Source organism: Heterocephalus glaber, unplaced genomic scaffold, assembly GCF_053883595.1.
Source record: "Heterocephalus glaber isolate CG9 unplaced genomic scaffold, H.glaber_assembly_v1.0 deba00001689, whole genome shotgun sequence".
Taxonomy (NCBI): domain Eukaryota; kingdom Metazoa; phylum Chordata; class Mammalia; order Rodentia; family Bathyergidae; genus Heterocephalus; species Heterocephalus glaber.
Genome location: NW_028258414.1, coordinates 4,211,026 through 4,238,815, shown reverse-complemented (window position 1 = coordinate 4,238,815; position 27,790 = coordinate 4,211,026). Strand labels below are relative to the sequence as shown.

At 43.3% G+C, this 27,790-nt stretch overlaps 1 protein-coding gene and 1 long non-coding RNA gene across 2 annotated transcripts in view; both read left to right on the top strand.

The window, feature by feature from the left end:
* Rora (RAR related orphan receptor A) overlaps positions 1–27,790 on the top strand; it is a 674,381-nt gene that overhangs the window by 162,725 nt on the left and 483,866 nt on the right. The gene's annotated exons all lie outside the window — the stretch shown is intronic.
* The window catches only part of LOC110344142 (uncharacterized), a 202,707-nt gene that overhangs the window by 45,258 nt on the left and 129,659 nt on the right, over positions 1–27,790 (top strand). The window contains exon 1 of the long non-coding RNA XR_002386470.2: positions 1–27,790. This exon is cut by the window's left edge and continues 45,258 nt beyond it. This is a non-coding gene — a long non-coding RNA (uncharacterized LOC110344142).

The window sequence follows — 27,790 nt, the reverse complement described above, 5'->3', positions numbered from 1 at the left end:
ATGTCACGTAGCCTGTTTGTCTCTTTCATTTTGAAAGGATTCTTTGTTTAAAAAAAAAAAAAAAAAGGAAATATTTGGCTTTACAGAAAGTGATGAAAATAAATTTTCTCCCATTTCCTTAAATATTGAATTTTCTGAAGGAAGACTTCTCTGAGGAGGGATGGATGCTATGGTATACATGCATATGGCGCCTTGGGAGTGTTAAAGGACAAGGCAAGTCTGAGTACTTTTCAGTACTCTTTGTGCTGTTCACTGCTACAAAAATAGCCATCAGCTGTGTTGTCTCTCTGTCGCTTCTTGAATAGGGGAATGCAAGTATTTTGTTTTTCCTCAGCATTCTTGGAGACTGTGTCCCCAGCTTTGTTGCAGGGCTCTGCTTTTCTCTCCAGGACTCCAGATGCCGAGCCAGCAGTGACCAGGGAATCAGGAGTATCACTTTGGCATCTACCATGTGAACCAATCAGGGCTGCGTGGCATGGAAGCTGTCGTGGCCTGTGCTCACAGTGACCTGTCCTCCTCAGCTTCCTTTGCTGCCTCGGGGGCCAGCATGGTGAGGCCTGATTGCGTCTGGACAGGGAGGGAGCACAGGGAACCTGGGGCCTTTGTCCTGTCCTTAGCATGAGTTCCTGGGCCACCATGCAGCCTCGGGGAAGGAGGTGGAGCAAGAGCCAGATTTTTATGTTTAAAAAAATGTTTTTACAGCTGACAGCTGTATGCAAACAGCACTTTGCAATGAGGATCTTAAAATATGGGGAAGCAAGACTATTGGCTTTGGGCAAAAATCAAGTGATTTAGAGCCAAGGGATTGGTTGTTACAAGGACAAATGCAAGGGTGAGGTAGTGGGCCAAAACTTTAATCAGTAAAATAAATTCAGGACTGTGAATATAGAAATTATTTCTCCCTTAGGAAATTTTATTTATATTGTGCTACAGTTTAGTCTCAGAGGCACTTTTAAAGGACCAGGAAAAGATTATCTTCCATTTCTGATGGGAGGCAGGATGAGGAATGTCACTTTTGTAATCCTATATCGAGTCCACAGCTAGGTAAATGGGATATAGGCTGGACACTTCTGTGCAGTGCACAACCAGATCAGCTGTACATGGCATGCTGCCTGAAGCCCTCCTTTTAGCCTCTCTCTTCCCTAGTGGGCTCTTTATGCACCTTCTTTTGCTTTGGTCTTCTTGATGAACTATATAAAGACAATCAAGTATGCATGGAAGTACTCTGTGATCTAGATTAGAAACAATCAGTGAGGAAACTGACAACCCAGTCTCAAAATGCGCACTTGGAATATCTGGAATGTTTCCCACAGACGTGGTGATGATGTGTGGAAACAGACTGTCTTTGATCTAGCAAAGTAAATCCATTTTCAGAAACTGCAATCTGATAAATGTCATTCACCCTCCATTTCTCTCCTGGACTGATGTTTTCCTTCCTTAGGAAAACATAGAGTCATAGCTCATTATATTAGCATGAGAGGATAGCAGAAGCCCTAACAGTGTTCGTGGTACTGCAGCAGCTTACTGTACTCCAAAGAATGAAAAACAGAATGCATAAGGCTTTGCCATCCTGACTGCTAGAATTCTAGCTGTTCAGCAAACCTCTCTTCAAGGAATCTGAAAGGAAGAAAGAGGAAAAAAACCACCTAGGGTGATTTGATAACAGAGTTTCTCCTCTACCTGGTGATAACGGTTTAAAGACCTTTCTTTTCACAGCCCTATCCCAGTCAGTGGAACACATCATGCATGTTTGCTCAAGGCACACCTGCTGGGCACTCATGTTAGTGCCTCCAACTGGCCACTCTGGGTGGAGCACGTATCCTCACCAGGCGTCCTCTGTCTTCTCTTTCTGACTGCAGATGGTGGCATTTCTGTTCAGTACTAGGAAGCAGCAGATGCTGCTTGCAGAACACTTCCAAGTTGCATAACAGAGAAAACAGCTCATTGCAGTCACAATAAGATACAGGCAAAGGTGCATCTCCCATCTATGCTGGAAGACTAGAAGAGAGATGTCTGCTTTGTAGTCTTGATAACTAGTGCTACAGTGGTGAACTGCTCCTTACTGGTGTGAGTTGCTTGTGTCTCTCTAGGCACACTGGGAGTGGTCAGTGCAACCACAAGAAGTGTTTCAAAGCCAAGACTAAGACTTTAGACTCTTGCACATAGAAATGTTGGGCAGAAATAGTGACGACCAAGCCCCCCTCCCCCAAGCCTCTCCTGCATCGCTGGGATGAGAATAGTACATGCGAACATCACTAGGTGGCATAGCTGCCCTGGTATATCCTGGAGCCTCACTTGTAACTGCTGTGGGATGTTTTATGACATACCTGACAGGACTCCCATCCAGAAGATGCATGCTAGCATGGGTCATTCTGGTCAGGTGGAGGGTTCCTGTAGCAGAAGGCTGCAGGATCCACCCCATGTGAGAAGGAAGCCATGTGCTAGGTTCAGGCATTGCAGGCACCGCCATGCTGCGAGTCATCCACTCAGGCTGCTGCTGAGGGGAGCCAGGCTTTCTAGTTTATAGTCAGTGCACCCCACCAGGCTTGTATGTCGCTGCCGCATTCTCACCAGCCCCTATCTCATATATATATATTTTTTTCAAAATTCTTCCTAATTCCTTCCAAGTTAAGGATGAAGCAGTATCATTTCCTGTCCACCCTGAATGCTGTGCCCCTGCCCACCTTCTGATATCTTGCCATACCCAACTCAGAGCAGCCTTCCTTCCACCTGAAATACCTCCTGTGGTCTTTTGTTGTATAGTCAGCAAATGCAGGCTGAGTGCCAGAGCTTAGCCTGCTCCACTGGTTTTTTAAGATAGTTGTGCAGGGCATTAATGGTGCCCCAAAGAGCCCCCGACACAGCATTCACCTGTGCAGCATACTTGTTTTGGTTCTTGTTTGCCACTTATTCAATATGTCCTTTATTTAGATAATTTAATCAGCCCAAGACTCAGTTTCCTCACCTATAAGCTGGGTGATGATACCACCTATTTCATTGTGATAAGCACACAAAGAAATTCTTCATGTAGACTCCTGGCCCAGAGGAAAGGGCTTTTGGGCCACCATCCATCCCACTGCTCCCAGCCCAGAGGTAGGGGCTTCTGGGCTGCCATCCATCCTGCCGCTCCCGGCCCAGAGATAGAGGCTTCTGAGCCACCATCCCACTGCTCCTGGTCCAGAGGAAGGGGCTTCCCAGCCACCATCCCTCCCACTGCTCCCGACCCCTGTCCCACCTCTCCCAGCTCAGAGGAGGTGAGCCATGTGGGCGCCAACAACACCCCCTGCCCCGCCCCCAGTCGAAATGAGAAAACATATAAATAAGTCTCAAAACCAGACTTCCAGATCACCTACAGCAACCCCAAAGGGAAATGGGATGGGACACTCTGATACTCAACCACCTGGACCCACTGAACTGGCAACAAAAGGGGATCTGGAAAAAATGAAATCAGAAATAATTTCTCAGATAACAGAAATTGTGCCCCTAGTGCAAGACATGATTAATAAATCTAGAGAGGACCTCAGGAACATGATGGAATCCCAACATAGGAAACAAGTGGAATCAATAAAACAAATGCAAATAGATTTCCAGGAGATGAAAAACTCCATTGAAAGTCTGCACAGCAGAATGAGCCAATGTGAGGACAGAATTTCAGATATAGAAGATAAGATTGCAATTAATGACCAGGAAAACAAATTGCTTCAAAATTATAAGGGAACATGAGAAATCAATCCAGCAGCTGCTAGACAATGCAAAGAAGAATAACATAAGACTGATTGGAGTCAATGAAGAAACAGGAGAGAGTGGAGATGACATAAAAAAACTCTTCACAGAAGTAATGGCAGAAAACTTCCCAAGCAGGGGAAAAGAACTTGATATACAGATAAGCGAGGCATATAGGACTCCAAATAGCCTTGATCAAAAAAAAATCTACACATAGGCATATAATTGTTAAGATTCCAGAAATTCAACAGGAGAACAAAGTTCTCCAAGCAGTTAGAGAAAAGAAATAAATCACATACAAAGGAAAGCCCATCAGAATCACAGCAGACTTCTCAACACAAATCATCAAGGCAAGAAGAGCTTGGAGTGACATATTCCAAGCCCTAAAAGAAAACAGCCTCAAGCCCAGATTGATGTACCCTGCAAAACTATCTTTCAAAATTGGTGAAGAAATAAGGTACTTTCATGACAAAGAGCACCTTAGGAACTTTGTGAATACCAAACCAGCACTCCAAAGAATTTTACACAATATCCTAGGAACAGACATTGAGGATCCCAACCCCAGGAAGCAAAGCAGAATGAACCCATTTGGCATGACAAGAAATTAAATGTAAAGGGGGAGAACCCAACAAAAAGAAAAAGACATGGCAATGATAAGTCAATACGTTTCAGTTATAACCATCAATATTAATGGCCTCAGTTCACCAATCAAAAGAAATAGACTGGCAGAATGGGTCAAGAAGCAAAATCCAACAATATGCTGCATACAAGAAACACACTTAATTCAAAATGAAACTCAGACTGAAAGTTAAAGGGTGGAAAACAATACTCCATGTGACAGGAACCTGAAAAAAAGCAGGAGTAGCTATCCTCTTTGTAGATCAAGTAGATTTCAAACCCACACTGATTAAGAGAGACAAAGAAGGACACTACATCCTTGTAAAGGGAAGAATCCAAGAGGAAGAGATGACAATCATAAATATCTATGCACCAAACACTAGTGCACCCAACTATATAAAACAAATACTAATGAACATGAAAAGTCATATATGCACTAATACAGTTGTAGTGGGGGACTTCAACACCTCAAGGTCACAAATAGATCAACTAGATAAAAAATAAGTAATAAAATACTAGAACTCAATCGAACTCTTGAACAAATGAACTTAACAGATGTTTCAGAGTCTTCCACCCCACAAAATCAGAATACACATTCTTCTCAGCTGCACATGGGTCATTCTCCAAAATAGACCACATACTCACACATAGAACATGTTTAAGTAAGTGCAAAGGAATTGAAGTTATCCCCTGTATATTATCAGACCATAGTGCTATAAAATTGGAGATCCATAGCAAAAGAAAGTCGAAAAATTTCATAAACATGTGGAAATTGAACAACACAATTCTGAATAACCAATGAGTCACAGAGGAAATTAAAGAAGAAATCGGACAGTTCCTTCAATTAAATGACAATGACAATACAACATATCAGAATTTATGGGACACAATGAAAGCAGTCTTACGAGGGAAATTCATGGCAATGAATATGCATATTAGGAAAACAGAACAAGCTCAATTAAACAACCTGATGCTGCACCTCAAGCTTCTAGAAAAGGAAGAGCGGGACAACCCCAAAGCTCATACAAGGGAGGAAATTATAAAGATCAGGGCAGAAATCAATGCAATGGAGACTAAGAGAACAATACAAAAAAGTCAATGAAGCCAAGAGTTGGTTCTTCGAAAGAATCAACAAAATTGACAAACCATTAGCCAACCTTATCAGAAAAAGGAAAGAAAAAGCCCAAATCCATGCAATTCGGAATGAAAAGGGTGAAATTATAACAGACCCAGCAGAAATCCAGAGGATCATCAATATCTACTTCTAGAACCTATATGCCAATAAGATGGACAACACAGAAGAAATGGACAGATTCCTAGATACATATGAATTACTCAAGTTGAATGAAGAAGACCTAAAAATTCTAAACAACCCAATATCAACCAATGAAATTGAAAACGTAATTAAAAACTTATCTACTGAGAAAACCCCGGGCCCTGATGGCTTCACTGCTGAATTCTACAAGACATTTAGAGAGGAACTACTGCCACTACTGTTTAAACTCTTCAATGAAATTGAAAGGGAAACAATACACCCAAATTCATTCCTGGAAGCAAGCATCACCTTGATCCCCAAAGCAGAGAAAGACCCAACTGAAAAAGAGAACTATAGGCCAATCTCACTAATGAACATAGATGCAAAAATCCTTAGTAAGATACTGGCAAACAGAATGCAGAAGATCATCAAGAAGATCATACACCCTGATCAAGTGGGATTCATCCCAGGGATGCAGGGATGGTTCAATATATGCAAATCAATCCATGTAATACACTGTATCAATAGAGCCAAGGACAAAAACCATATGATTATCTCCATAGATGCAGAAAAAGCATTTGACAAAATCCAACATGCATTTATGATAAAAACCCTACAAAAAATTGGAATAGATGGTCTCTACCTCAAACTGATAGAAGCCATCTATGAAAAACCAACAGCCAATATCATACTAAATGGTCAAAAACTGAAATCCTTCCCACTAAAATCAGGAACAAGACAAGGACATCCACTATCACCACTCTTGTTCAATATAGTTCTGGAAACATTAGCCATGGCAATTAGACAAGAGAAAGAAAGAAAAGGAATAAAGATAGGAAATGAAGAAGTCAAATTGTCAGTATTTGCAGATGACATGATACTGTATATAGAAGACACCAAGAACTCCACCAAAAGTCTTCTAGACTTAATAACCAAATTCAGTCAAGTAGCTGGTTACAAGGTCAACACACAAAAATCAACAGCTTTCCTCTACACCAATGACAGACTCACTGAGAGAGAAATAGGGCAAATAATTCCTTTCACAACAGCATCCAAAAAACTGAAATACCTAGGAATCAACCTAACGAAAGTAATCAAAGACCTCTTCTCTGAAAACTATGGCACTCTGAAAAGAGAGATTGAAGATGATATCAGAAAATGGACAGACATCCCCTGCTCCTGGGTAGGAAGGATTAAATAGTGAAAATGGCCATACTTCCAAAACTGCTATATAGATTCAATGCAATTCCAATTGAGATCCCAGCAGCATACTTCATGGACCTTGAGAAAACAATACAAAAATTCATTTGGAACAAGAAGAGACCCAGAATAGCAAAAGCAATTCTAGGTAACAGAGACATGGCAGGGGGTATCAAAATCCCCAACCTGCAACTATACTACAAAGCTACTGTGATAAAAACAGCATGGTACTGGCAAAGAAACAGACTTGAGGATCAGTGGAACAGATTAGAAGATCCAGAAAGAATGCCAGGCACAATCAGCCATCTCATCTTCAATAAAGGAGCCAAACACCCTCACTGGAGGAAAGATAGCCTCTTTAATAAATGGTGCTGGAAAAATTGGGTTTCAACTTGCCAAAGATTAAAACTAGACCTATATCTCTCACCATGCACTCAACTAAAATCAAAATGGATTAAAGATCTAAATATAAAATAGAAGCTCTGAACCAGTTGGAACAGAGGTTAGGTAGAACCCTTGAAGACATCGGTGTAGGAAAAGATTTTATGAACAAAACCTCAGTTGCCCGTGAACTAGCACAATCAACAAGTGGGATCTCTTCTTCTTAAAAAGCTTCTGCAGAGCAAGAGAAACCACCAGCAGTGTGAAGAGACAACCCACAATGTGGGAAAGAATCTTCACCTGCTTTTCCTCAGACAAAGATCTACTATCTCGAATCTATAAAGAACTTAAAAAGAGCAGACCTCCCAAATTTAAGGACCCAATCCGAAAATGGGCATCTGAAATGAACAGACATTTCTCAGACAAAGAAGTAGAAATAGCAAATAAATACATGAAAAAATGTTCAACATCACTGGTCATTCGAGAGATGCAAATGAAAAGCCGAGATTCCACCTCACTCCAGAAAGAATGGCTACTATCATGAAATCAACCAATAACAAATGCTGGCGAGGCTGTAGGGAAAGAGGAACCCTTCTCCACTGCTGGTGGGAGTGTAGACTGGTGTGATCGCTGTGGAAATCAGTATGGAGATACCTCAAAGAACTAGGACTGGAAGTCCCATTTGACCCCATTATTCCCCTGCTGGGGATCTTCCCCAAAGAATTAAAAGAATCACACTGCAGCAGCACAGTTTATGATAGCTAAAACTTGGAAACAGCCCAAATGCTCATCAACTGGTGACTGGATAAAGAAAATGTGTTTTTTTTATAAAATGGAGTACTACTCAGCCATAAAAAATGAGAAATTAAGAGACATTTATAACTAAATGGATGCACATTGAGGCGATACTCTTAAGTGAAGTAAATAGGACACACATGTATGAATACCAAATAGTTTCTCTGGTGTGAGAAACTGAAAGTGTAAATAAGGACTAAAATGTATAATAGGCAATGTGAAATAGGAAGAAAAGGGGCAAAAGGGATGGAAGTGGGAGGGGTAGGGTAAAGGAAAGAAGGGAATGGCATTAATATGAGAAAATGGAAAAACAGGAACAAAATCTTTGTAAATAGGGAGGAATGGAGGGGTTGAAGGGAGGGCTGGGCAAGGGTGAAAAATAAGAACCAAGAGAGATTATGAAAAGGTGCAAATTTCCAATGATGAATGTCATTATATTGTATACCTAAAATGTACCAGTGATTAGAATGAATAATCGATAATGCAAAATAGGAAGAAAAGGTCCAAAGCGGTAGATGTAGTGGGAGGGACAGGGGAAAGGAAAGAAGGGAAAGGCAAAATGATGAGAAATGGAAAAAATGGAAATAAAGTCTGTAAATAGGGAAGGGTGGAGGGGGTGAAGGGAGGGCTAGGAATGGGGGAAAAATAAGAACCAAGATGCGTTATGTAAAGGTACAAGTTCCCAATGAGAAATGTAAGTGTGTTGTATACCTAAAATGTACCAATACAAGAATTTAAGAAAAAAAAAAAAGAAATTCTTCCTTTAAAGCAATTGGAATGGTGCATAGTAAGTGTTTGCTGAAAAATAAATCTTACTGTTATCACAGGATAAAGTATCACACTTGAGACTAAATCCCAATTCTCTCTGCTAAAATCTCATGTGTTTTACTCTTCTGCTTTCCCATGTTCTTTCTACTATGCCACATTGCCTCTTCTTACTACTTAAAGCACCTACTGGCACCCAGTGACCCAGGCCTTCTGTTTTCTTTATCGCTGAGATACTTTAAGAGAATTATTGCACAAATTCTACTCACCTTGGCAAGCTTCTCAATAATGCTAGAAATTTTCGACAGAGGAAAAGCGAAAAATAAAAGGCATTCAAGTTAGGAAAGAAAGAAGTCAAATTATCCCTATTTTCAGATGATATGATTCTATCCATAGAAAACCCAAGACTGTGAGCCATTAAACACATTCAGTAAAGAGGCAGGATGCAAAAATGAACAAACAAAAATCAGTAGCTTTTCTGTACACTGGTACCTTGGCTCATGAACTTGATTCGTTCCATAATTCTAGTTGCAAACCAAGTTGGACAAGAACGAAATCAGATTTCCCCACACGGTCAGCATTGAACTGAACCATTGAATTTGATTCCATTCTCATCCAATTTGGTTGCAACTAAAATCATGGAAAGAATTAAGTTCATGAACTGAAGTACCACTGAACCAATAATGAACTCACTGGAAAAGAAATCAAGAAAGTAATCGTATTCACAGTCGCCATAAACAAACAAACAAACCTGAAGATTTGAAAGATTTCTACAATGAAAATTACAAAAACTAAACAAAAAAATTGAGGAAGGTAGAACAAGGTGGAAAGACTTCCCATGTTAGTGGATTGGGACAATTGATATTGTTTAAATAGGGATACTGCTCAAAGAGACCTGCAGATACAACTCCCATCAAAATATCAATGACATTCTTTACAAAACTGGAAGACACAATCCTGAAATTCATATAAAACCATGAAAGACCCTGAATGGCCAAAGTGATCCTGAAAAAACAAAAAGAACAATGCTGGAGGGATCATAATCCAGCATACTACAGAGCCATAATAACAAAACCAGCATGATACTGATGTAAAACTAGACACACAGGGTGGGGGAACACAAGAGTGGACCAAGAAATAAATCTATGCGTCTTCAGCCAAATGATTTTTTTTGTTTTTTGTTTGTTTGTTTGTATAATTCATTAAATTTATTGGTACATTTTAGGTACACAATATGATGACATTCATCATGGGGAATTTATACCTTTATATGATATATCTTGGTTCTTATTTTTTTCCCTTTCCCTGCCCTCCCTTCACCCCTCCACCCCTTCCTATTTACAAAGACTTTGTTTCTGTTTCATTCCTTTTCTCATATTTATTCCTTTTCCTTACTTTCCCCCCCTTTCCCTTCCCCTTTGGACCTTTTCTTCCTATTTCACATTATTTATTATACATTTTGATCCTTATTTACACTTTCAGTTTGTCACACCAGAGAAACTATTTGATATTTACACATATGTGTCCTATTTATTTCACTTAAGAGTATCAACCAACTGATTCTTACTAAAGGAGCTAAAACCGTGCACTGAAGAAAGGACAACCTCTTTAACAAATGGTCCAGGGAAACCTGCATATCCACATGGAGAAGACTGGAGCTTAACCCTGTCTCTCACATTGTACAAAAATCAACTCCAAATACATCAGAGACCTTAATATAAGACCTGAAACTTTGAAATTGCTAGAAGAAAACACTGGGGGAAAACTTCATGATATTGGCACAGGCAACAATTTCCTGAGTAACTCAGGAAACAATAGCAAAAACTGAAGAATAGAATTACCTCAAATTAAAAAGCTTCTTCACAGAAAAGAATACAGAGTAAAGAGAAAACCTCTAGAATGAAAGTCTTTGCCAGCCATTCATTTGACAGAATGATATTCAGAATATATAAAGAACTCAAAAATATTAACCAAAAACAGTACTCCAGTTAAAATGAGCAAATGACCTGGATAGAAACTTCTTAGAAGAAATACAAATGGCCAATAAAGATATGAAAAGTGCTCAATATTTTTAGACATCAAGGAAATGCAAATCGAAACTACAGTGAGATTACATCTTACTGTGGTTAAAATAGCTATTCTACAAAAGGAAAAACATAATTGGATGGAGAAAAAGGAACCTTTATACCCTGTTGATGGGAATGTAAGTGAGTACAGACATCATGAGAGACAGTGTGAAAGCCCTTCAGAATTCTAGCAGAACTACATCTTACCCAGGACTATCTATCACACCTGGCTATATGTATATCTAAAGAAAATGAAGTCAACAAACAAAAGAGATACCTGCATATCCATGTTTATTGCAGCACTCCCCAGTTCTCAAATATGAAAATAGTTGAGGTGCCCATCAGTGTTGAATGGATAAGCAAACATGATATAAATACATAATAGAGTAGTATTCAGCCATAAAGAATGAAATCTTGGCACTTTTCAGACAGTGGTTGGAACTGAAGGACATCTTGTTAGGTGAAATTATCCAGCCACAGACATACATTGCATACTTTCTTTTATATGTGGACACTGAAGAAAAAAAAATGGTGACCTGAAACTAGAAGAGGAATGATTAGGAAATGGGCAGGGGGCTGAAGAAAGGGGGTGAGAGGATTAGCAGGAGAGGATAGAAACCGGGAGAGAGGACATTATCAATGCATACCATATACATGTATGGCAATGTCACAGTAAGCAAGTTATTAGTACATGTATTAACATGTTAACAATTATAATTTAAAAAGAAAAATTTATTAGAAATATGTATTCATCATCATCATCATCATTATTATTATCTTTTTGGTACCTAGGATCGAACTCAGGACCTTGTGCTTGCAAGGCATGTGCCCTGTCACTGAGCTAAATCCCCAGCCCTAATCATCATCATTATTAACTATTACTATCATTAGTGCTGGGATCTAAACCAGGGCCTTGCCTGTACTCAATGTGTGCTAGCAGTGAACTACACTGCCAGCCTGCTGATAGATATATGGGTACCGGGGATAAAACAGGTTCCAAAGCTGCGTTCTCTGGGGCAGGGTGACTTGTGCTTTCTGTGACAGGCCAGAGAGTGACTGTCTTGACCATTTTGGGGTGCGTGGTGTCCTCTGTGTCCCTGCTGAGGTCCACAGGGTGTGTGAAGCAGTCATGGACAGTATGGTAATGAGAACTCTTAGCTGTGAGCCATGGAAACTTAGTTTACAAAACTAGTCAGTGGTTGGATTACCCCTACATGGAAGTGGTTTTCTCACCCAACTCTAAGGCTGATATACAAGCTCAGGAGACCAGGACAATGGGTTTAATGGCCCTGTCCTTTGTGTTGGCTGGATACTGATCTGAGTCTGAGAAGCTCTGAAACCATTGTTTGGCTAATGGCAAGCATGCAGGGAATTTTTGTTGCATATTGACTAATAAACATCCCTTAGGCCTATAATTTGGCCTATAGCTCTCCCATCGCTAGTTCACAATACTGTATTTGTAAATGATGATTCACTAAAATCAAACCTATCATATTTTTCAGTGGTAGGGCACATGCAGGCATGAAATTGTCATTGGAGGACAGGGATATGCATGCTAACTGACTTCTGTAATTTTGTGTCATCCCCTGGAAGAGCGTAACAGCCCCACCAGAAGGCGCCTTATGCATTACATGCAGACAAGAGGCTGCTAGGGGAGGACATGTCCCCCCTCGTATTTCCCTGTCCAGCCCTAGTGTGAACGAGAGATCTTAGGAGCCATGTGGCTTCATACATCTGTCTCCTTGGCTGCCATGCCAGCCTCTCCTGACAGTGCTCTGCATCATCAGAAACTTGTAATTGCTTTTGACAAGAAGACTATTGTGGCAAGAGAACATTCCATGGTTTTCAAAAACACCCAGCCGCCAGCATTTCGAGTCCGGTGGACTTGCACAGATGTGGTGTCAGAGCGCTAGGTGTTCAGACCCAGAGGGGGACCCAGGCACTGACTCCAAGTGGCTACTTCCACAGCTCTTTTTAAGTAAGGATTTATAAATTGAGATTTGACTGCGAGATGGAAAGGCGACGTGGAAGATGGTGTAGGGAAGACAGAGTTCAAGGTGATTCTGGGCTTTGTGGAAGAGTGACCCTTTGATGGATCCGAGGCCAGAGCAGGTCTCGCCTTGTATGATGTCCAGGGAATGGCAAGAGCATGAAGAGCAAAGTCAGAAGCCGCAGAGGCTGCAGTGGCTATAGCCCCATGCTCCCAGGCTTCCCATCCAGCTGGGACCGCAAGGGCACGGAAGTTGCTTGTGCCTGCAGACGGTCCCAGTTCAGCGCAAGTCAGAAGCAGGGTGTACCGGGGACTGTGATGGGTATGGGCACTGGACAGAGGGCCCAAAAGGAGAGGTAGGGAGTGGACAAGAGGAGATCTGGGGCAGGGGCCATGGAGGGCTTTGTCCCTCTCTTCCCTCTGTGGCCTTGCTGAGCCACTGGTGTCCCTGAGTCCTGGTTAACCCAGGACAGTGTGTTCATTCTCACTTCCTGGGACAAAGTGGGTGCTGAGTAAGCAACCCTGGGTAACCTGGGAACAAGCTGTCCAAGGCTTGTGGATGGAAACGCGCCGAGCACACCTGTGTAAACTTAGCCAGCAACAGGGCACAATCTCACTCTAAAGTATCGTCCGTGTTTAGTTTGAAATAGAATTGATAGGGAAGAAGTCATGAATTTATGCTGAGAAGATGGATCTCTGCGTGCATGCATGCTTGAGAGTGTGTGTGTGTGTGTGTGTGTGTGTTTCTGAAGATGGAACACAGAGTCTCACATGTGATGGGCCGGCGCTGACCACTGAGCCACACCTCCCACTCCAGAAGATGATTCTTGATGCAGTTTTGAGCATGAGCTTACATGCTCTATTCGATGCCTGTGCTTTCTCCCAAGTCCTATCTAACTACCTAGTTAAATAAACACCTGAATCACTTCTGCTGCCTGGGGAGGTTCAAAGTCCTTCATTTTATCACCGTGAGAACAAGTATCTTGGCTAGGATGGTCCGGTTCAGGATATAAAGACAGAGGGCTCCAAATTTTCTCTTTCTTTTCTTTCCTTTGTAAAACCATTCTCAATATCCTCATTCTGATTTATTTCTTGAGAGCAAGGCAAGAGACTCTCCAAGGAGATGTTCCATTTGCCCCTGGAGGAGGTAGAGACCACGTAAGGCTGCAATTACCAAGCCCTCTCGAGGCACTCCTGTGGTCTGATGTGTTATTCCTTCTGCTTGCCAAAACTTAAGCCCTGTTGTTTTCCTTTTCTGGAAAAACGTGAATACAGAATGAGAGAGGCGGGTATAGAATGAGGTCTTCCTTTTGAAATTCTCCAGAAATCCGGGGACACAAATGTGTCTCCTGGTAAACCCCCTGCACCACTTCTGGCTATGAGTAAGAAGCTCCCAGGCCACGTGGGTGAGTGCGAAGGAGAAAGTCCAAGTCCCCGTGTCTGGGCATCAGAACTCATTCATTGTGACATCAAAGAAGACCCCGAGGGTTCGGGGAGAGGTGTGTGCTGCACTCTGCTGCCCAGCAGGCGAGAGACCCCACACCTTCTGGCATAAAGCAAGCCAATCCTCCTAGACTTCACCGCAGAGGTTCTGTAGCCGGGCTGGTCACCCCGGAGGAAGGGAGAGTTGAGTGAAGGGTTGGCTGGAGCCATGTGTGGTGAGCGCGCCCATTCATCTGCCCCAGCAGTGGGGAGACCTGGGCCCTGAGCAGGACCCTCCAAGAACAACCTCAGGGTTGCAAATACCAATTCTGCTTGTGGAAACTCCTGCTTGGCAGAGGGATGAATCCCGCCAAGAGTCCTTGGTTTTGCTCTGAGCAGCCTGAGAGTCAGGAGAAGTGGGCCTCTAGCTTGCACCAGAAGAGGCCGTCCTTCCCTCTCTGCGGAAGCCCCTTTGGAATGCATCTGGGAGTGGCGATTCTGGCCCCTTTGTTCAGCCTAGCACTGGGTCCTGCTGTGTAGTTCCTCACCCCGTCCAGCTGGGCTTTGTTGATTTTCTTGAAGTATTGAGCAACACCTGGCACCGGACCCCTGCTGCTGTGGGGTCCTGGGAGCCCCCACATCCAGCCCTCAGTCACCTCGGAGCTGCTCTGGCTGTGATACAGAGTCCCTTATGCCCGAGCCCACCATCCCTTTTATGAGAGAAACTGGCTGGCTGTCTCCTTCCCCAGCCTCTCCTGGGGGCCTGTCCCCCAGGACACTTGTCAGGGCTAAGAGCAGGATGACAACGTTTTGCCAGAATGGGGTGGAGGAAGTTGAGCTTACATAAGAGCCATTGATTTTTCAGCTCCTTCTGACCATGTATAACCTCCTCCTTTTCCACCTTTCCTTCCTCCTCCTCCTGCTAATTAAAAAGTAATCTATGTAAGGGACACTTGCATATTCTCCCATTTCCTGTGCACGCCCCGCTTCTGGACTTCCAGGACCCCATAGTCCTCTCGATTCCAATCTCCTGCTGTTCCCTGTCTTCCAACTCTACTGTCTCTTCTGCTGACCCCTGAACCGCCCCCCACCCCAGCCCCAGCCATCTTTCCTGGGTCTGAAGTTGTAGATGTCTAGGACTGAGGGTCAGGAGACGAGACAGTAGCTGGAACTCTTTTCTGCATGCCCCGACATACCTTCCCTCGAGCATTCGTTTCTGACTTGAGAAATCAAAATCAGCTTTATGTGTTTTTATAGCTAAAAGTGGCCAGACTTCCCCATGGATGTGGAGGATTTTAGATCTAGAAAAGCATAAAATGGAGAGTTGGGATGCAGACCAGTTACTTGTCAGACCTTGGACTTGCCAGATCCTGCAGGATGCTTTAGGACAGCCTTTCCTCGGGCCCTGGCCAGCCCTGGCCCTGTCTTCTGCTCTCTCTGCCCTGCTCTGCTGTCTTCTTCTCCTGTCCATGCCCATTGCTCCTCAAGAGGAGTTGGGTATTTGTGATGCCGGAAAACACAAGGCAAACACAATTCTGCCCAAAGTGCCACCTTCCCTCTCCTGTCCCTGATGCCTTTTTGCATCTGTAATGATTGAGACACCCTGTCACATCCACCCCGGCCTCTCCACCACTGCCTTGCTAACCCAGGTTCTCCATGTGTAGCTTGGGAAGGGACGCAAGACTCAGGATTCTGAATTTCTCACTTGCTCTAACACACCTTCAAGGACCACCTTCTCCCCAAGGCCTGATTCTATAGGCCTGCTAAAATGAGAAGTGATTAATCCGAGGAACGCATCGATAGTAATGAGCTAATAACAGAGCAAGGGACAGGCCTTGCCTTTTCCCCAAAGGTCCCCTGTGCAGCTACTTTATAGCCATAACTCATTTATTCATTCCACAAATGCCTCTCGCATGCCTCCTAGGTGCCAGGCTGTACCTGCAGCCTGAGGGCTGGGTTGCTGGGACCTTGAGGTCCATGTACATCTGGGCATCCTGCTCACATGCAGGTTCTGAGTCTATAGGTCCTGCACCCCTAGCAAGTTCCCCTGGAGACTGAGGCTTTGGTCCATGCACACATCATAGCTGCAGAGAGTCCAGACCAGTGCTGCCCAGGAGGCACAGAGTAAACTCCAAGTTCCCAGCACATGTGGCTTTTAAATATGTGTACGGCCATGATAAAAACAAACAAATAGGGCCGGGGATTTAGCTCAGTGGTTTCGCCACCAGCTGCACAAGCACAAGGACCCGAGTTTGATCCCTGGTACCAAAAATACAAAACAAAACAAATAAACAATAAAAAAAAAAAAAAAAAGAAGTGGAATTCATTTTGAAGGCATGTTTTATTTAAACCAATATATCCAAAATATTATCCTTTCCACATGCAATTGGCATGCAGATGACTGAGATACTGACAATGACACTGTCTTCCAGTCTGGTGCCAGAGCGCTTTTCAGTGGGGACTCTGCCACGTTGCACATGCTTAGTGGCCATGAGTGTGCGTTGGCTGCCATATCACAGTGAGGTCCAGGTGCTGCTGGGTGGCTGGTGATTTGGGGTGGTGGATTGGAGAGGAGCAGAAGGTCCCATCAGGGGCCTGCCAGTCCAGGTATAGGCCCCTGTCTTCTAAGACCAGAACCTGAGACCGGTGGACTTCACACCCGCCCATGAACACATGCAGTGAAAATCTTAGGACCGAAGGATACTTTCTTTCTACCTGAGGAAGCCAGCTGCTTTGGGGTTGGTCAGATTTCTTTTCCATCCACTCCTGCTTCATTCAAATGGAATCTCTTTAAACCCCACCCCACCCCCCCGGGCGGGGGCACTGTCGGGAGATGCTGGGGCCCAGTTCTGTGACTGCCTTCAGATTTGTCAATGACTTCAAATTCTTTGAGTACAGCCCAGCTCTGGGACCCAGGTTCTGGTGTACCTTGGAGTTGAGGGGCCTAGGTCCCTGCCTATGCCTGCCATACCAGCAGAAAGGGCCCGGGGTGGAGGACTTGGGGACAATTAAAGCAGTAAAACCCTTTGCTTCCTTGCCTCCTGCCCTTTCTACTCAGTGTTTCTATTTGTATTTTTAAAGCTACCTTATCCTTAGTGACACAGCGTTGGGTGGGGCCCAGACCCCACTCGAGGTTTACGACAGTCATACACCCAGGCCACGATGCCTTTCCATGGTCAGCGGGAATTTGCCCAGCTCTCTGCCTGATGTCTAAGAATTAAGTTGCCCTGTTAAAGTAAAATACATCCAAAAGCAGAGTTTAGGGGCTAGTGCAGTGACAGCTCTTAATGTTTATAGAGCACTTCCTGGTTTATGTAGTATTTTGAATCCTGATTTCATTTTCACAAAATTCTTGGCAAGTGAGTATTTTCTGGAGGAGAAAACACAGCCAGGGCTGGAGTCCTGACTCACCTGGGAGGGGAGGAGCAGCATGGGGACCCACCATCCCCGGCTGCCAACATGTCTGTCCTCTGAGGTTGATCTGTGTGTTCAGATATCCAGCCCGCAGGGTCGCATCTCCTAGGCCAGACCTGAGGCAAACTTTTTGGACTTCTCTCAACCACAGTGTCTTTGTCTCTAAAAGGAGAATGGTGTTTATACCTGCTGTGGTAGGACGTGTGATGCTCCATGTAAAGCACCTCATAGGTGCCTGGAGTGTTTCCATCACCATCGTCCATCACCCCAGGCCCGTCTCCCACACCTGCCTGCAGCTGTGGCTGTGTGAGCCAAAAGGATCTGGACAACCTCGCCCTCGTTTGATCCTGTTTCCTCACCAGCCACATGCCCTGATGCCCTCTGTCATGCATTGTTTTAGAAGGAGCATCTAGGTTTCTTTGCTACTGTTTCCAAAGGAAAAGTACCCCATGAGGAAACTTGGAAGCTACAAGTTCAAATTCTGCCAGGGCAGCAAAAATGAGGTCAGTAGCATGGCAGGTTTGGTCACCCATTCGCAGAGAAGCAGGCTGGGGCTACAGGACCATGGTGGGGGGCCCCTCAGGGCCTGCCGCTATTGAGTTAACACGTGTCTGCACAGCCAGCTAAATACAAATTGATCTCTGGTGGCTGACCAATTACACACAGTCCTTGGGGAGAAAACAAGTGAAGAGAAATGTGTTAGGTAGAGGAAAGGGCTAGCAGCTGTTGGGGCGGGAGGAAAATGGATTCACCCCAAGTTGGAGGATTTTGATTCACATCTGTGGTCCAGCTGATCTTGCTGGGATGCATCTGACAGGGATTGTGTGTAATCCTGTGTGTGTGTGTGCGTGTGCACAAAGCCACTGGGACCAGGGTGGCCAGGAACCCCAGCTTTCCTGGAGTAGTTTCTTGAGTGACTCCTAAGAGCGCCCTCTCTGCCTCCCATGGGGGTCTTGGTTAGGACAGTGAATGTTACAGCCACCTTAATTATGACCACATGGTGTGTCTGTGTATAAAAAATTGTTGAAAAATAATTTACAGTGCTGGAGAAAGACTCTAATGAGCTGTTGTTGTGGTTTACCTTTTTGATTACTTTTAGAGACATAAAATCAAGGTCGAATCCTGGGACATATCAACCTACACCTTCTTTCAGAGTGTAATAGTGAAGAGATGAGCCACTGATCAGCCAGTTTCCAGCCCAGCTCTGTTATTTACCAAAAATTACATGACCTCAGGGTGTATGTTCTATGAACTCTAAACAGGGACTAGAGGTACCTACCTGCTAAGCTAAAAGGAGAACCCAGCAAGTTAATAGTTAACACTTGGTAATAGTGGCTGACATTAAGCCTTCAGTCAATATTTGCTGTTACTGTACTTTGGTCCCAGCCTTATTGTTCTTTAGCTGTTTGACCACCAGCCCAATCTAAGCCCTGATTTCCCTCATCTGTAGAATCAACATACTAATTTCCAAGTCCTGCAGATGTAATAAGCAGCACATAGGGTGCTGCGTGCGAGAGCTCAGGACAACACCTGGGTTTCAAAGGATGCTCATGATTCTTCTCTCCACTCCTGCCTTCCCCTGCCCTTCCTCTGTCCTCGTCTTTGAATGCTCACCAAGCTCCTCTTCCAGTTCACTTATTTTGTGGAGACACTGAAGTTGTGCTCTTTGACGTCACCGTGAACCCGTCAGTGAGATAGCTAAGCTCTTCAGGATGCTGTTCTCTTAGTGATGCAATGATTGTCACAACGGCAAAGAGAATTTTTTAAAGTTGTCTTAACTTTCACAGGTGTCCAGAGGACCTGTGGCTAGGTACCCTGATGAGCTTTAGAGTAGGTTTTCTCTGTATCTCTCTGTCCCTCTTCCAGATTTCTCTTCCCCCTCCACTCACCCCATGTCCTCGAGTTATTTTGGCTTCTGGTAGCATTTCTATTTAAGTCACGACAAAAAAGAAATGAGGTTAAGCCTGCAAAGGAAGACCTGTATGACAGCAGATACTACAAAGCATGTCTAAAACACTGTTTGCTTTTGGCTTCTGTGGAGTAAACAAGACCTAGCCAAGAGTTTCATCAATAAGAGCAACCTTTGGGAAAATGAGCAGTTGTTGGTTGACACCATAAACTGTAGATTTTTGCAGGAGCTTTATTCATTCAGAGAGATCCAGTTGGAGCTCTTACCTCTCTGTCATTCAGCTGTCCTTTCACTTGTTTTTTTAAATTTTTTTATTTCACAGACACCGTTTGCCAGGTGCTGTGCCATGTTCAGGCGGCACAGTGGTGTAAAGATCTGTGTTTGTCCCCGTGCAGTGCATGGTTCACTTAGCGTCCACACAGCATCCCCGTCAGGGTGCACATTCAAGTCAACTCACGAGGTGTCCCAAAACACAAACGTGAAAGTAGAAATTGACCGAAGAAGGAAGTACATGGAAAGGATCTGTGTTAGTGACATAGAAACAAACAGAAAGCCTGAGTTGAGTATTTTGAAAGAAGGGGAAGGACAGTAGTGGCTCCAGCTGAGGTCCTGCATGTGGGGAGAGGAGAGGCCGGAAGCAGCTGTCTCCTGCCAAAGGTGGCCCATCTCCAGTGTAGGCTCAGATCCCTGTTCAGCTTTGCCGCCTCATTGATTTAGATGAATTTGAATGGAACAAATGAGGATGTCCCATATACCAGCTACCTGTTTAAGGTAAAGCCAACTCAAGGCTGATAAAAAGTAGTCCTGCGTGTATAAGAGCTGCCATCATAGCTGCTGCAGTGATGATTTTGCAAGAGGAGCAGACACAATTTCTGACGTTGAAGGTGGTTGGGGAGAAATGTAATTGGAAAAGCACTCTCAAAAAGGACCCAAAGCCTTTAACCAAATAGTGTTAGTTACCAGTGTTTTCCACAGGCTGTTGTCAGAGAAAGTACATCAGAATTCCTGGACCCCATGTTAGAAAGGTGGATCCCTGAGCCCTGCCACACCTGCTGAGGGAGGATTTGGGGAGGTGAAGTCCAGATATTTGTATCTGTAGCCACTTTCTACGTTTCTTCTGTACCTTGAAGGTTGAGAACCACCAGGCTGCTTGGTCTATTTTACCAAGAAAGGATATGAGCATCAGCCTCTGAAAACTCTCTCTAAAAAATGGGCAAAGCAAAAATGCAGTAAAAAAGCCAAAAATAAAGGGAGCTGGACAAGCTCCTCTTAGAGAAAATACAGACGACCATGGAGAATGCTCAGGGTATAAATATCTAGAACTAAACCTGGACAGTAGTTCCAAAGGATCACTGAGCCAAACACCTTTGAGATTCTTCAGAATTCCAAAGTGACTTTTCTCATGTTTGAGGTCAACCAGGGGCCAGATATATTTGGCAGAAGCAAGTTTTCCCCTCAAATTCTACTCCCCCGCCATGCATTTTTAGTGAAATACAGTCCTTGTACTCTTTTATGATTCTACCCTACACTCATCAAAAATGCCACTTCATATCAATGACTTACTAGCCCCATAATATTTAGAACTCTTTTGTTCCTCATTAGAAGCCAGAAGTTGTAGCCAAGTGTCCTGGTGCATCCCTTTAATTGCAGCACACTGGGAAGCTGTAGCGGGATGATCACAAGTTTGAGCTCAACCTGGGCAACTTAGCAGTTATCTCAGAATAGGACTTTGGATGTAGTTCAATGCAAAGACCCTGAGTTTAGCCCTCAGTTTAATCTCCAGTACCAGTTTATGAATGAATGAATGAATGAATGTGGAGGAGGAAAGAAACCAGAAGTTGTGTTTGGCCAAGGAGGAACCAACTAACTCCAAGCCCGGGGATTTAGCTCAGTGGTTCCGTCACTTGCCTTGCAAGTGCAAGGACCCGAGTTCGATCCCTGGTACCAAAAAAACAAAACAAAACAAAAAACAAACCAACTAACTCCAAATGAAAAGAAGTTTATTTTGGTTCCAAAACACAAGCCCCAAAGTAGTTTTGAGTTTGCCATAGGCTCTGGGCCCTCCCTTCAGGATTACAACTTAACCTGCAAGTATCCTGACCTTCCAGCCTCAAAAAGTAAGGATGAAGCAGTTCCACATCATGGGCAAGCACTGAAGTGGGAAAAAATTAGGGTTTTAGTCTTGGTTTTCCCACCAGTTTGCCGTGTGGCTTTGGGCAGGTATTTTAACCTTTCTGATCCCCTGTGATTAAACTGTATCACCTTTGATCAAAAGTACTTCTCTGTCCTCAGTACCCTAATAATTATAGAAGCTGTGGCCCAGAACGCCCCACTGCCAGTGTGTGCTGGTTGCCCCTCTGTTTCCCACCTTTGCAAGTGCAGGGCACGGCTGGGTGGTGTGTTCAGCATCTTCCTGGGAAAGATGAACGAATTTGATCCTGTTGCTTCTGGGTGTCAAAACACTCTCATCTGACCATGCCACCGAAGAAGTTTGTTGAGAGTGTGTCTGGCTGACAGGATGACTGATTGGCTGATAACAATGGCTGACAGTGATTGATTGAGTGCAAAATTATCTGCTCCCATTACTTCTGAAATTGAATTCAGATTGGTCCTATTGGAGGGTTTCCATGGAGACCATACCTGCTGTAGCAGTTGTGTGGGAAGCAGTGGCTGATTGTGATCAATACCTGTTTCCTGTGTTGGTCTAAAGAAATTAGAAGCGATCGTCCTCAGAAAGAAGCAGCTATGTACTATACGGAAAAGCAAAAGCTCATGGTTGTCTTATTGCTACATCCAGCGAACGCGAGGCTCCTTGAAGTTCTGCTTCGGCCACTGACTCTGAGATACACTGAGCAGTTCGCTGTTCTTATTTTGTTGTCATCACTGAAGGTTTGCTTTTGAGGGGGTGGTTTCTGGCACCGGGGATCGAACTCAGGACCTGCACTTGCCAGGCAGGCGAGGTGCTGCTGAGCTAAATCCCTAGCCCTTGAAGGTTTGTTTTTTAAAAGAAAAGCAGGATTCTCTTTGCTCTTTATGTATTTTTTAAAAATTATGATATTGTAACATTTAATTGAATCTTAATCACTCCATATTAATGCAGAGACAGGGACAACCCCTCTGTCCTTTGCCAGGTTGTTTCCTAGAACGAACAAGTCATTAGACAATTCCATAAGCTGGCTGTATTGCTCTCTCCACTGGCCTGTGCTGCCTGCTCTTCAGGAAGCCTCCCCTAACTACCCCATGACAGCTAACCACTAGCACCCTGCCGTCTTAAGGCCTTTATCCCTCTTCCGTGGTGGCCCTCATCTCCGGTGACCTTGCCTTAAGGTTGTTTAGACCCTTTCACCCCTTGGCTTATGACCTCCTTGAAGGTGGGGTCATTTTTTTTGTTTCCTTTGTCATCCTCAGCATCTGTTGGGGCTCCTGACACATCACAGGGGGTCAGTAAGTGCTTGTTGAATTGAGTTAACTGGATCCGCACCAAAAGGTCATCTCTTCGGGGACTTGTGTGTGATTGGATTCTTGCAGGGTGAGGTGGGGAATGCATGTTGGTGGCTCCCTTGCTCTAGCTCTAGCTGTGTCTGTGCCCAGGAGGGTGCTGGGAGATATGGTGCTATAAGAGCATCACACTGTCTGACTTGTCTGTATAGCTCCTAGACCAGCACTGACCCAGCTGGGATGGTGGCAAAGGACACCTAATTAGGATTCAGTTGTATGTGTAGCCACATTCATTCAGCAGTGCAGGTGGAATCTACTTCAGCTTACCCTCCTCTGGAATCTGCCTCATTAATTGAAAATGCTTTCAGAGAAATCCACTGTTCATAACATCTAACATGTTTTGAGCATTTACCACAAGCCTGGTGCTGTACTGAGTACTTTATATATTTTCCAATTCTTAAACATTGCTACCATGATCCAGTTTTGAAGATAAGGAAACTGAAGCATAGAGTGGGTAAGCACTTTCCCTAAAGTCTCCCAGCTAGGTAGTATTAGGGCCAGAATTAGAACCCCTAAAGGCTAGCTCCAGATACCACACTGAAACCATTTGTCATGTAGCCTCTTGACAAAAAAAAAAAAAAAAAAAAAAAATTAAAGTTTAATTCCTGAACCACTGATCAGAATCACCTAGAATTGTGTTTAAAACACATATACCCCAAGACCCACTGAACAGATTCTTGGGACTGAGGCCAGCCAACCTGCTCACTGCCGTTCTGTGTGTTTGAAGTTGGTTTTGTTGTGGTTTTCCTTCTTTTGAGAGTAGGAGGGATGATGATTTAAATCCCCCAGCTTTCAAAGTCTCTGCTGCTGGGAGACATACTTCTTGAGGCTTCTACATTAAAAGTAAGGCTTTAGGATTTTTGTTTCTCTGTCCTAGGTTACATAGAACCAGAGGTGGTAACACCAAAACTTTTGTTGTTGTTGTTATTGTTGAGTTTTCAAGACAGGGTTTTGCTATGTAGTTTAGGCTACTCTTAAACTCATTATGTCGCCTATTCTGGTGATCCTCCTGCCTCAGCCTCCTGAGCGCTAGGATTTCAGGTGTGCACCACCATGCCCTGCTCAATTTTTAAAGAGAATTATCAGGCCTTTATGGTAGAATGAGTGTTTAATGGAACAGTCCAGAAAGCCTGTCGGAGATGCTCATTTCAAGGTACAGACCTGCTTTACTTAAGGGCCCCGCTGATGTCACCCCCCATGAAGGGACTGCCCGGAGGCACATGCCACAGGACTCCCACCCTGGTACAAGAAGTTTGCTCCTGGCTCCCAGATGAATTCATGGTCTTGCCCTTGAGTCTCCTAAAGCACATATCCTGCCTTGTATTTTTCTCAGTGTTGTAAATGCAAATCAGAGGCCTCCTGAAGCTGTAGAATAGCAGCAAGCTGATAAGTGTTTCTTCTTCCTTTATCTTTGGTGATTTCTCCTACAGCTCCAGCTCCATCCTTGTCTTTCCAGCAGAATTCCAGCTGCCCCAAGCACCTGCTTGCAGGGAATTTTTTCTTCTGGCACAGCCTCCACAGAGACTCCACACCTGAATGTTTTAAGAGGGTCCTTGCACACCCCTGGCTTTCTATTCCTGCTTATCCTTCTGTAACTTGTTTCCTAACCTTCTCTGAAGGGCAGCAACTGTCTCTTCAAAGCTCCTGTAATCTCAGCCCCTGTCCCTCATCCCAGCAATGACCCCAGCTTCTCTCACAGGCCACCTGCTGCCATGGCCTCTTTCCACGTAGTTCCACTTCCAGCTTTGCAGGGCTGTTGATCTGCCTCCAGCCATGAAGTGTTTGTAGAATAAATGAATGCTTCTTTGTGAGTGGATTCTCTTTCCTCACTTACCCCAACTTTCCTTTCTTTCCCTGATCACTTACAAATGCTTCCGTTCTTGAGTGTTCTCCCACCTTCTATCTGGAGAGTCATGAACCTGGTCCATTTGCCATCAGTGGGATTATAATTGTGCACGTGGCATAACCACTTAAACAAATGACTTTGCATAGTGATTCAGGCAGTTCTCATTCAGTTTGCCTTCCTGGGTTTTTCAAGGTGAGCAGAAGAAAGCCTCTGTTTTTATTCTGGAAGCTCATAATTGTTGAAAAGTCACCAGATGATTTGCCCCAGTGCCATGACTTCCCTGAAGTTGGGAAAAGCTGCTTGTGACCCTCATGCAGGTGACGTTCTTAGGACTCCTAAGTGAAAAGGGATAGAAAATCAGATGCCATATTTTGCCACATGAATCCATTTAACTGCTACTTGGCTCTTCATACTCTTTTAGATTAAGAACTCCCCTAACATTATGTGGGTAAGTTAAAAAATTCCTTGTGTTTGTTCCATTTTTGAAAAGAAAAGAAAAGAAAAAAATCTATGCATTGTCAAAATATTTGCTTAATCTTGCAGATTTGGGAAGTTGTGTAGCTGCTCGCTCTGACAGACCAGAACAATGGTCATTAAATGAGAAGCAGATGCAATAAAGTATGCAATAAAAAGCCTTCTATTATGGGCTGTGAAGGGGAAAAATTAGTTGTTAACAGTACACAGTAAGCGTTATGGAATAAATCAGAACAAAACCATTCCCAATTACTGTACCAAGATAATTAACGTCTACAATGCTAATTAAGGCCTGTTTATGTCTATTTCTGTTTGTGTACAAACATATGCACATAGTTAAATATTTTCTATTGTTTTTTTAGGCGATGCTAACTTCAGAGTTGAATTTTTCTGAATTTAACTTTTGTTTTTGTATCACCAGGAAGTACAGTCTCCAGAAACTGAAACTCCAGACTTTCCTCCTTGATTTTGCTTTATTTTTCTTGGCTAACTTCAGAAAAATCCTTCAAGTATGTGACACTACTTCCTTGAGTGGATTTTTCTGGCCTAGAATGTTTTTAGCTGGATCAACCAGGATCCTCCCCCATCCCTTCTTACAAAGAGGAAGTGTCTTTTCCTTGAACTTCACCAACATGCTAAATTATCTTCACATAGTATTAGAGTTCCATAGGATTCAAAATGTCCTTTGAATATGAGTCTTGAGTAAATTTAAACCTGAAGAATGAGAAACGGATAAATAACCCTCCTTACTGGCTGCTCCCCGGGGTTTTCGTCACAGACTATAAATATCACGTAAATATTTCCTGACCAGTAAGCTATAATTTTTTGGATGGATGTCAATGTTTTTTTTTTAAGCAGGAACAACAATGAACTATAATTATCATTCACAAGTGATCAGCTAAACAATTGCAGAGTCGAAAGCTTTCAATCAAGGCCCAGGAATAGCTAGTGTGGATACTGTACTTGACTCAGTACCATGAATTAGGATGAAACTTGATTCTGATCTGCTGTTGATATTCTTTTGAAAATCACTTTCTCCCACCAAAGAATCACATTTTTAAAGAATGTATTTCTTCTTTCACTCTTCTTTTAATCCTATCTACTCACTCTTTCTTTCCCCCCTAAGTTTCAGGCTACCAAGCATTTAAGACAGCTGCAATTTTAATAAAATTCTTCTTTCTAGGATTAAATCAAAACAAAAACAACTTGTATGTGATAGAGAGCTTTTGCAGCCTTTAAATCGTTCTGGCAAGCCTTTATTTCCGACCAGGACTGTCCAAAAGAACTGTAATGCAAATGTCGTATGTCATTTTAAGTGTTCTAGTAACCACATTTTAAAAACCAAAAAGAAACAGATGAAATTACTTTTGATGATATATTTTATTTGATGTAATTCATCCAAAATATTCTTATTTCAACATTTCACCACTAAAGTAATTAAGATATTTTACAATTTTTCAGATGAACTCTGTAAAATTTTTTTTATATATATACACACACACATATATATGTATCACACACATACACACACAGCACATCCCAACTCAGACTAGACACATTTCACATGTTCAATAGCCACATGGATTGGTGGTGACCAAATTATGCAGCATTCAGCAAATAAAACTTGGAAAAAACCTGAACTTAAGGGTCTTATTTACTGGAATGACCAACTAGGTCACTTTGGGATTAAAGAAAACATCACTCTGTCACTTGATTGGTGATGGATTTGCAGAAAGAAAATGGTGGGAGTTCTAACAAATTCAGAGGGTCTCACTTTGTTTTCTTAACATAAAGCTACAGGTTTTGTCCTCATGAGTCTTGCTTGCAAGTGAAGGCTGAGTTGGGTGCCTTATTAAGAAGACTCAGCCTTCTCTAACCAATCTCAGGCAGAAGGCACATTTGGACAGAAGGAAAGCTTGGTGATCCTGGGGCACCTCCCACTTCAGAAATGACTCATATGTCCCCTTGTCTCCTGTTATACCCCTGGACTGGAACCCAAGCCCCTTCCAACCTCAGTACTCAACTGCAGTTGGGACAAAGCAGGAATTTTTCTCATCTGACAGCCCTCAGTTTGAACAACCGGGTGACATGTAACAAATTGCAGATCTGAATCTGTTTCCTTCTTCATCAAACAGGAAAGCTAAGGCCTACATTGCAGAGTTGTTTGAAGAACTAAACAGGGTACAAAGCTCCTGGCAAGGTGTCTGATACATAGTAGGTAGCCAATAGATGATGACTATCATTGTAATATAAATATGCAATATTTATAGACATAATAAGGAATGATTCCTTCTGTTACAGTTCTCCCATGTTGCTGCAGTGACCTTATGCAGAAGGACCCTTGTGTTGCTCTGTGGTCCATCAATGGAAACTATGATCTCTAGTTCACAATCTTGTGTGAAGATTATCCTTGGAAAAGCTGGAGCAGGAATAG